Source organism: Euphorbia lathyris, chromosome 2, assembly GCF_963576675.1.
Source record: "Euphorbia lathyris chromosome 2, ddEupLath1.1, whole genome shotgun sequence".
Lineage (NCBI taxonomy): Eukaryota > Viridiplantae > Streptophyta > Magnoliopsida > Malpighiales > Euphorbiaceae > Euphorbia > Euphorbia lathyris.
Window position 1 is genome coordinate 119776484 of NC_088911.1, and position 11851 is coordinate 119788334.

The window sequence follows — 11851 nt, forward strand, 5'->3', positions numbered from 1 at the left end:
ACATGCATAAACTTGTTAACACACATAAATCAGTTCATATATATGCAAATACACTCATGACATTACTATTATTCGCAAGTCATATTCAGGACCAAAATTTATCATCATAATATCGGTCCCTTGGGGCATGTTTCTATGCCCCAGCTACTTGATCGCCCTGCCCATAGTATTGCCACGGTAAGATGATACTATAAATCTATGCATTTGGGGTCTAATTTATTTATTCATGTTTGGGATCTAGTTTATCTACTCATATTTGGGATCTAGTTTATCTACTCATATTTGGGGTCTAATTTAATTTATCTATGCATTTTATAGCTGCTGTGGAATATTTATGGACTGCTGGTAGAGCCCTTTATTGAGGGGCCATTTCCTGGCCGAGAGCGAATTACTGAACGATACATCAGCAACAGGGCAGGTTATGTAGCAACTGCCAAGAGATGGACTGAAGAGCATGCAGGGGATATATGATGTGCAAATAGCAAGCGAGGGGGGCATTATGATGTGACGTGCGAATAGCGTACAAGGGGGGCGTGATGTGCGAATAGCAATGAGATTTGGATGCTGGGCAACCATTGAGTTGGATGGTGTGGACTACTGGATAGGCATAGAGCCAATCTTGAATAACAGAATGATTACTGATTACAAATGTACTTGGTAATCAATCTGATCTTCAATGTTGGCTCCATGCCCCGCCAGTATTCGGCGCCATTTAACTCTAATGGTTCCCCATCATCCAAATATCCTTGGTTACCATCTGCACATTCTTGAAGAAAGGAGATTTGGATGCCAAAGAAACACTGAGCTGGATGGTGTGGACTATTGGATGGGCATAGAGCCATTCTTGAAGAATAGAATGATTACTGATTACAAATCTACTTGGTAATCAATCTGATCTTCAATGTTGGCTCCATGCCCCTCCAATATTCTACTCCATCCATCCAGCTCCAGTGTTTCTTTAGCATCTAAATCTCCTTTCTATTCGCGCATCACGCCCCCCTTGTATGCTATTCGCACGTCACATCATAATGCCCCCCTTGCACGCTATCCTTTTTTGATAGGCAATATTACAAAGTAGACAACTTATTCAAGTAGACATATATATGTATATTCAAGTGACGCATAACATGCTATAACAAGTAGTTAACTTATTCGTTTATGTCTATTAAATTGAATCAGTTCTACTTCCTAACATATGTATATTCAAGTAACACATAACATGCTAAATTGATATGAAACATATGTCTATTCCTGAATCAATTCTACTTCATAAACAGAACATAAAACAAGCCAACATGCTTCATACATAGACACATAACACATAACATGCTAAATTGACATGAAACATATGTCTCATCAGCATAACTCATGTTAAAATAAAAAGGAATCAGGCAAGTTCATCATTTTCAGCTTTAAGAGTATGCATAATTAGCTACCTTCCTAAACAGAATATTAAGTAGACAACTTATTCGTGCATCTCTATTCCTTACTTATTCATAACATTTTCAGCTTTAAGAGTATGCCTAACATGCTATAACAAGCTTAGTCATAAACTTGTGTTGTTAGAATCACTATGTACCTGCCTAAAGCCACCACTATGTACCTGCCACTTGGATTGTACAGTTCATGATGAAGTTAGCATGGTGATGAAGTGTATGATATTATCATCACAAGCTTAGACATAAACTTGTGTTGTTAGAATCATACAACTTCATCACCATGTTAAATACTTTTCCATAAGCATAACAAGCCAAGTGACATGATACATAGTAATGGAGATTTAGGTTGACCATATGACTATGCTTCACAAACCATATGTTGTAGGCATGAACATTATTTCACTCAATGAATATTCATAGCATAAGAGTATGACCAATCACAACAACATCATACATCTAACTAATCAGTTACATGCCCAAATAAACATTCATAGCATAAGAGTATTGCCAATTACAAAGAACATTCAAAGCTTTAGAGTATACGTAATCAGCCACATGCGTAATGATCATTCATACATAAACTCTATGAGTCTTAGCTTCCTAAACAGTTATATCTAACCAATCAGTTCATACCAATCATTTCATCATCACCCACAACATCATACATATATGTAATCGTTCAGTTCAAACCCACATAACAATATATATATACTCAAAATCAGGCTAGTTTCCTAAATCAATGAGTTCTATATTCATATACATACACATACTCATTCAGATAACAAGCCAAGTGGAAGATATATTGCAAACCTATCTTAGCAGCGCCACCCACAATAACATCATACATGCAACTAATCAGTTCAAACCAACATAACAACAATATATACTCAATAAGTTAAAGAAATCTTCACATATGCTAAACGCAAGAACTGATTGACAATCTCTTCAGTCAGTCTTCGCATGTAGCATTCTTACTATCCCTGCAAATATTATGTTCAAATAAAAAGAAATCAGAACATCTTCAGCAACCGATACTGTATTGTCCTAGGTTAAAAAAGATAAAGACCCAAGCTTTTCAGCGGTGAATCTAATAATGAATACAATAAAATCAGTATCTAAGTGAGAGATCTAACCCTTTAAATCATAGGTTTGAAAATCAGTAGATCCTTATTCCAGCTGCTGAAATCGACATACACAAAAGTAAATCGTATGAGGAAAAGAGAGAGTAAGGAACAATGAAAATCAATAGATACTTACCAGTACCGTCTTTCGAGCTCACTGATTGCATGAATCAACCATGGAGATAGAGAGATATGAGAGGGGATCAAGATTGCGTAACCTAGAAAATGGGGTTTTGGGTGAGAGACAGGCTTTTTATACGAGCTGAAATTTCAGTCAAACCATCCAGCGCCTAAATTTGGTATATGGCCGCGTAAGTGAAATTTCGTTTGCCGCTTTTTTTGTTTTCCGTATACAATGACAGTCATTTATTTCAGGTGTCATCTGATGAGTAAGTAAAATTTAACAAAAACGCGCGTTTTCTTTGGATGACAGGCTTTTGTAATCGTAACGTCATCTGAGAATCAAGCGCATTTTTTATTTCGCCTTCAGATGACATAAAGTTAAAATACGGTCACGAAAAATATTCAAACGACACGAAAACAAATGTCTGTCATGTATCTTGTGTCATGTGAAAGGGAAAATGACATAGTGATTTTTCTTTCTTGTATCTTTATTATAACTCATTTCTTCATTTTTTTTCTTTTATATATTTTTCTCTCATCATTTTTTTTTGTTTTTTTTATCATTTTCTATAATTTGTGTACAATTTATCTTTATAATTCTGCTATTTTTCTTCTTAAAATTCTATATGAGATATTCTGTAAGGTCAAATTTGATCAGTCAAGTTAGATTTAGGCTTATTCGAATTCTAGGGTAGAGATTTAAATCATACCAAGGCTTATAGATATAAACGTAACGGTGATTGGACAAATTCATTTAGTCGGTCACTAACTAGGTGAAAATCACCGATAAGATATTATTGAAATAATTAAAAAAACAAAAGAAATTATAAGGTATATATAATTATTATCAGTGGAAAAAGCATGGATAACCATATGATATTGAGGTGAAAGTTTGTTGCATTTTCCTTTTATTTGGGGTTGAAAATGAGAGGTTTGTCAAAACGTAATTTAAAAAGCCATAAATTTTAATATCATTTAAATGTTATTTGGTTACAAGAAAAAAGTTCTGAAAATTATAATTTTTGAAAATATCAAACACAATTTTCTGCTACATGTAATTCTAAACAACTTTAATTATTGATTTTTCTATTTTGAGTTTATATAAAACACAGTTTTCTGCTACATGTAATTCTAAACTTTAATTCTAAACCGTTTATTTACTTGAGCCAATGTTAGAAAAAGTACTATGGTCTGTTTCACGCAGACCAGAGGTTCCTGCGGGCCTGTTTTCTCGTCATCGGACTCGTACAGTTTGGAACTGGGTCTGTTTCACACAGACTTGAGGCCCAGGCCTTCGAAACGTCTACGAAGATGCCATTGCAGCGATCGTGGAAAACAGCACGCACCGTCATGGCGTGCTTCGGCACCTGCACGCTCTTGGCGCGAGACGAAGCCAGAGGAAACTCTGGTGGAGGCCTACAGCGATACTGACGTGCAAATTGTTCGTCTGACTTGGATATAGGGGAGAAAGACTAATCGAACCGTCTTGATGGTACCTGCTACTCGGATAACCGTAGTAATTCTAGAGGTAATATGTGCAACAAACCCCGATTTTTGGAAGGGATGCATTTATTAGATAAAAGGTTAATGCGGGCTCTGCCCGTTGCTCTGATAGATGTAGAGGCACAACGGAGAGCCTGCACCCGTATCCCGTGCCCGGGGCCCCAGTGAGGGGGCGGATGCCACACTGACCCCTCGTTCTACAAACGATTAGTAGGGTAATATTTTGTGGCCATGGGTGTTAATACTCATGATTTAGAGTTTAAAGAAAATTTGTATTAAGTTGAAAAAGAAACAAATCAACACTAATTGGGTATAGCTTAACTAGTACATCTCATTTCAAAAAAAAAAAACTAGTACATCTCCACAAATGAGATGGAATTAAATATTTATCAAAGTGGAAAGAATTGTTATAGTGGATACTTTATTGTCGATGGGCCTGGTCATGGGGGTGGTCTTGCTTTACTATGGAAAGAGAATATTTCGATCACCATACAATCTTCATCTCTTAATCATATTAATGCTTTTATCACTTTTCCAAACATACCAGTTTGCCGTGTTACTGGATTCTATGGATTCCCGGAAAGACAGCGACAGAGGGCCTCTTGGGATTTGCTGCGATCCCTCAAAGACCAAGACGGTTTAGCATGGTGCTGTATCGGGGATTTTAACGATGTGATGAGTTTGCGTGAGAAACGAGGGGGAAGAAGTCAACCTAATTGGCTTGTTGAGGGATTTAAGGAAGCAGTAGAAGCGAGTAGTTTAGGTCCAATCCCTATGAACGGTCATCCTTTTCACCTGGGAAGTCGGGCGCGACACGGATAGATGGATTGAAGAAACTCTCGATCGTGCCCTTGTCAACGCAAAGTGGAAAGAATTGTTTGCTGACTCTAGAACCCGGAACCTTACAACTGTGTCTTCTGATCACTCAGCTATCTTTCTAGAGTGTAAAATGTGGCTTCGTTGTTTTGGGATTAAACGCTTCCGATTCGAGAATGCCTGGCTTCGGGAGTCTAATTGCGCAGCAGTTGTACATCAGGCGTGGATGTCTGAGTCGAGTAGTTCGATATCTGATAAAATTGCAATATGTACTGAGGCTCTTAAGGGGTGGAGCTCCTTGCTGGAATCGAATTTCAAGCAATCCTGGATATTTATAGGACCCAGATGCAAGGCTATAAAGGTAAGAGGGATGTATATGGTATGGAGAGATATAAGCAAGCTTCACAGGCGTATTTATCAACTTTAAAAAAACAGGATGACTTTTGGAAGCAAAGAGCTAAGTTGCTCTGGATGAGAGTGACTCAAATTCTCAGTATTTTCATGCATACGCATCTGACAGAAGGAAAAGAAACAGTTTCTCGGCACTGAAGGACTTGTTAGGCATGAAATTGACTACGTTTTAACGTATTAATTATAATAAATTAAGGGTGTTTGTTGCGTTTTGTTACAAGAAGGAAGGTCTTATAGGTGCTTTTGTGCAGATAAGGAAAGTTTAAGCCGAACAGACTGGAAGCAGCCTGTTTCGCACATGCCAAGAGGAGATTGAGCCATTCTTTGATCCAGCGGTCAAACGCCGGAACTTCTGATGATGGACAGCGACAGGACGGGAAGTAGGTATGGCAGTAGCTGCAGGCAGAAAGGCAGATAAGTGCAGTCGTAAAGCAACAAGATGAAAGGAAAGCTCGACCCTTGAGTGTTCAAGGGTCAAAAGGATCTTCATTACTTTTAGCATTTTTAGATTTATGAACAATTGACTTTTTATTGTAATATTTTGATCGGATACTTTTCTGGTACCATTTTGGCCCTGACCTTTCCTTTAAATAGATGTAGTAAGGATAGGAAAGGGATCGGATCTTTTGAGAAAGAAAAATATAGACTTAGTTCGGAAGAAAGAAAGCTCCAGAGATGGAGTTTCAGAGCTTTGAACCAGCAGATTGCTCACTCGCCAGTATGAGTGAGTAATCCTTTTGAATAGGCGCGGCCAGTTGGGGCCGGTGATGTAAGCTTTCTAAGTCTATTAATGAATGAATGGTGTTAATGTATGAAGTGTTTGATGAGGCTTTATATTTCAGTGCTTATGCCTATATGCCTGTGTTAGATGAATGATAGGACACTGCTTTCATCTTCACCGAACTCTCTATCAAGCATCCTACCCCGAAGCAGAAATGTTAGGTGGTTTTATCAAGGGTTTTCTCATTTGAAATGCAACTTCAATCTCAATGCAAGAAAGAACAAACCTTTAGGACGCTGTTGGTTTTAGTAAGTCTTAGAATCTTAAGAACACACGAGAGTTGACTTAAGTGCGCATTAAAGCAGAAACCTTGACTTCAGTTGCATCATTCATGACTGATTAGGTTGTTTAGGAGCTTACGGTAACCTGTTCCGCTGTGGTTAGCTTGTTCTACTCGTTTATCATTGTCAAGTAATCATTTTTATTTGTAAAATCATTTGTTTAGTCACAAGTTTTCACATCTCTCAACATCTATCAATATAAAAGAGTCACACACCACGAACACCCTGTTTAGCAACGTTTTCTAGTGAAATTCGGTCCTCAATCCCTGTGGAGACGATACTTAACTTATCACTTTATTACTTGTATCTAGTGCACTTGCTAGAGTCTATTAAGAAGACAACAAGTTTTTGGCGCCGTTGCCGGGGATTGAAAGCAACAATCTTTATATGAAATTTTCTGTGAAACAAGGTGTTTTTAATCTGTTTGCTAAATAGTGCAGCCAGAAAGAGTTCTCTAGCTGTTTATGCGCAGAGCTAGACCTCCTGTTTTTCCTATCGATCTCGAATTAGAGAGAACGTGTAGACGAAACCGAGCGGGAGCTCGACATGCAAGACAAAGAGAGCGGCAAAGAGAAAGAAGGATGGCTGGAAGGGTACCGTCCGAACAACCAGTCCAACCAAATCAGGAAGAAGAAGGAGAGAATAACAATCCTCCTGTTATGAGAATCAAAGACTATTCGAGGCCAACCACGGAAGGACATTCGTCGTGCATCGTGTTGCCCAACGAAGGAAACAACATGTTTGAGGTGAAAGCATCTATGATACAAATGTTGCAGGCAGCAGTACAGTTCAATGGATACCAGTCGGAAGATCCAAATGGGCATATCCAGGAGTTCATCACATTGTGCAACACTTTCAGATCAAACCGAGGAGTTTCTGACGATGTGATCAGGCTAAAGCTATTTCCTTTTTCTCTCAAGGATAAAACAAGGAACTGGTTGAGAAACTTGCAACCAGGAACGATCACCACTTGGGAAGAAATGGCCAACGCATTTCTAATGAAATATTTTCCACCGAGACAGGCCATTAAACTCAGAAATGAGGTATCCCATTTCATGCAAGAAGAGGATGAATCCTTAGTCGAGGCATGGGAAAGGTACAAGGAACTACTAAGAAAGGTACCCAATCATGGCATCCCCATGTGGATGCAAGTGCAGAACTTTTACAATGGAGTCACCAACATTTATAAAATCCAGATCGAATCCATTGCCAATGGAAACCCTGAAGATCTTGAACCACAGGCCTTGTATGACCTTATTGAGAGAGTAGTGAGCACGAGCTATAATTGGCATTCCACTAGGAGTGAAGGAAAAAGAGCGGGAAATGATGATGTTGTGTCAAAATTGACCAGCCAGGTGGAACAGTTTGCCAGACAGCTCGGCAAGATAAATGTGTCGTCAATTCACAACGAACCTCCGTTCAATGACATATGTGATTTTTTGTGGAGGGCGTCATTTCAACATCAACTGCCCTGGAGTTAAACAAGGGAAAGGTGAACAGGGAGAATGTGACTATGCCGGGTATAATCAAAGAAATCCACCAAATCCATACTCAAACACCTATAACCCAGTAACAAGAAATCATCCGAATTTCGGATGGACAGGCCAACCCAACCAGCAGGAACAACCAAGGTATCCAGAACAACTAAGATTTCAACAACAGCAAGGAGGACACTACCAGAAGTAACCTCAGCAGCATTACAAACAACCTGTTCCACCAAAGGAAGATGTAGAGCTAGACATGAAGACAATGATGATGCAGTTCATGAAGCAGACACAAGCCTCAATTAAAAATCTGGAGACACAGGTCCATCAACTCGCTGCATCTACGTCAAAAGGGAAAGGGATAATGCCAAGTAACACAGAGCCAAACCCCAAAGGCGATGTCATGGCCATCACTCTGAGATCTGGTAAGCAAACTAAACCAACTGTACCTACTGATGAAAATGCTGAGTGTGCAGGAACATCCGAAAATGTTGAAGGAGAGCAGGAACAAACTGTTCGTAGTCAAGAAGAACCCGTCAGGGTAGAATTAACCAGTGATCAAGACCAGGAGGAGCAAGGAAAGAAGTATAAGCCACCTCCACCTTATGTCCCACCTGTACCCTATCCGACGAGGTTAATAAACAAGAAGCTGGAAGAACAAAATTCTAAGGTGCTAGACACCTTGAGGAAGTTGCATATCAACATTCCCTTCGTGGAAGCACTTGCCCAGATGCCGTCATATGCAAAATTCCTGAAAGACATCTTGACAAACAAGAAAAAGCTAGAAAACATCTCAATGATCCAACTCAACAGGGACTGTTCTTCAATACTCCAGAACAAGCAGCAGCTTCCGAAAAAGCTAAAAGATCTAGGGAGTTTTTCTATTCCCTGTTCGATTGGTAAGTTAAATATTGAAAATGCACTGTGTGATCTAGAAGCTAGCATAAACCTTATGCCATATTCTGTGTATGCTAAACTAGGACTAGGAGAACCACAACCAACCAGAATGTCTATTCAGTTAATCGACAGGTCAGTTTGTTACCCTAGGGGAGTTGTGGAAGATGTTTTGGTCAAAGTAGGAAAATTCATATTACCTGTTGATTTTATCATAATAGACATAGATGAGGACCTGCATGTTCCTATTATCCTAGGTAGACCGTTCTTAGCAACGGGTAAAGCATTGATAGATGTGGGAGAGGGACAACTATTTTTGAGAATTAATGGGGAGGAAATCATTTTCAAAATGAATGAAGCGATGGGACGAGTTAACACTAGTGATGACACATGCTGTTTCTTAGATGATTTTCAAAGTCTTTCCACTTTGCAGGAACAGGAACAAGACACTCTCGAGACTTTCTTGGGAGAAGAGGTGAACTTATATGAAGGAACAGGTTGTTCCATTGAATCCAACGTGCCTACACTTCCTCTAGATCCTACTGTTCCCACTCATCAAGAACCACCTGAAATACCCACTGTGCCATTGTCTAAACCCGAACTAAAACCTTTACCCTCACATCTCGAGTATGCCTTCTTGGAACCACCTAGCGGAAGCCCAGTGATTATATCTTCAAAGTTAACTCCTTACTAGAAAGCCCAACTCATGGAGGTGCTGCGGAGAAACAAGGATGCAATTGCATGGAAAATTGATGATATCAAGGGTATTAGCCCAACAGTCTGTGTTCACAGAATTTTGATGGAGAAGGATCACAAGCCATCTATCCAGCCACAGCGCAGACTAAACCCCCACATGAAGGAGGTCGTGCGAAAAGAGGTGATCAAGCTGCTGGATGCCAGAATTATTTACCCTATTTCCGATAATGTATGGACAAGCCATGTTCATGTTGTGCCAAAGAAGGGAGGAACCACAGTGGTTCTCAACGAGAAAGACGAGTTGGTCCCCATAAGAACCATAACAGGATGGTGAGTTTGTGTGGATTACCGGAAGCTCAACGAAGCCACAAGGAAGGATCACTTCCCCTTGCCCTTCATTGATCAGATGTTAGAACGATTAGCAGGGTATGCATTTTATTGCTTCCTTGACGGATACTCGGGGTACAATCAGATTGCAATCCACAGTGAAGATCAAGAGAAGACAACTTTCACATGTCCGTATGGGACATATGCCTACAGGCGCATGCCGTTTGGATTGTGCAATGCCCCAGCCACGTTTCAAAGATGTATGATGTCTATATTTCATGATATGGTGGAGCGGACTGTGGAGATCTTCATGGACGACTTCTCTGTTTATGGAAACTCTTTTGGGAACTGTCTGAACAACATCGAGGCTGTGCTTGTGCGATGCAAGGAGACCCACTTAGTCTTGAATTGGGAAAAATGCCACTTCATGGTTACTGGTGGAATCGTTCTCGGGCATAAAATTTCAAAAAAGGGGATGGAAGTGGATAAAGCTAAGGTGGAAGTGATAGAGAAACTGGCTGTTCCAACTAATGTAAAGGACGTGAGAAGTTTCCTTGGACACGCCGGGTTCTACAAAAGATTTATCAAAGATTTTTCAAAGATCGCGCTGCCGTTGTCAGCTTTGCTACATAAAGATGTAGAATTCTCATTTGATACAAGCTGTCTAAAAGCTTTTGAATTGTTGAAAGGCAAGCTGATCAAGTCGCCCATACTGGCAGAACCCGACTGGGAACAGCCGTTTGAGATGATGTGTGATGCTAGCGATACATGTGTGGAAGCTGTTTTTGGGCAAAGGATTGAGAAGAAGTTCAGGCCGATTTATTATGCAAGCAAAACATTAACCGAGACCCAACAGAACTATACCACTACCGAGAAGGAGCTCCTGGCAGTAGTGTATGCTTTCGACAAATTTCGCCCTTACTTGGTTTTGTCAAAAGTCATTATTCACACAGACCACGCTGCACTGCGCTACTTGTTCGCAAAGAAGGATGCAAAGCCAAGATTGATATGGTGGTTACTCTTGCTTCAAGAGTTCGATCTCGAAATTAAGGATAAGAAGGGAACGGAAAATGTAGCAGCTGATCATTTGTCAAGAATTTCTCACCAAAGCAGCCAGGAACAACCAGAGATTTTGGAGAATTTTCCAGACGAGCGTCTATATACCATACAGCCTGCTCCCTGGTTTGTAGACATCGCCAATTATCTAGCCAGTTCACTTAAACCTCACAACCTGTCCACTAACCAAAGGAGGAAGTTCTATGCAGAGATCAAATATTATTTTTGGGAAGAGCCCTACCTTTTCAGGCTATACGCCGATCAAATTATTCGCAGGTGCATCTCTCACGAGAAAGGACAGGTTGTTTTAAGCCACTGTCATGACAGAGAAGTAGGAGGACATCATAGCGCCAGCAGGACTGCAGCCAAAGTACTGCAATCAGGTTTTTTCTGGCCAACACTTTTTAAAGATGCCAATTTGTTTGTTCGCACTTGCAATGAGTGCCAACGAACAGGCAATATTTCAGCTAGAAATGCCATGCCCCTCAATAACATAGTTGTTTGTGAAATTTTTGATATATCACTACAAGAAATCAGTGAGTTAGCGACCGAAAATTTGGTTGCTAAAGACATTTAGCAACCGAAAAGTGTCATTTAGCAACCGAATTAGTTCGGTCGCTAAGTAGCGTGTTGGTAAATTTACCAACCTGGTTTTTCCTTAAGGGGTCGCAAGTATTGCAACTATGTATCGGTTGCAAAACGCGGTCGCAAACTTTAGCAACCGACTTTTGCAACTACGTGTAGTTGCTAACTGCCGGACAAAAGCTATGAATTGGGGCTGTTTACGACGAAATTTCATCGGTAATTTTTGTTATTTGGCATTATATATTAGCTCTTTAATGCAGCAGCCAAATTTTTATATATTTTTATAATTATAATACTTTACAATAAACTTAAACATTTAATTAATAATTCAAGA

General features: G+C 39.8%; 1 non-coding gene across 1 annotated transcript; it reads right to left on the bottom strand.

The window, feature by feature from the left end:
- Window positions 1–7503: 7503 nt before the first annotated feature.
- On the bottom strand, window positions 7504–7610 carry LOC136220990 (small nucleolar RNA R71). Its single transcript, XR_010684786.1, has one exon. It is a non-coding gene; the product is annotated as a small nucleolar RNA R71 (small nucleolar RNA).
- Window positions 7611–11851: the final 4241 nt, after the last annotated feature.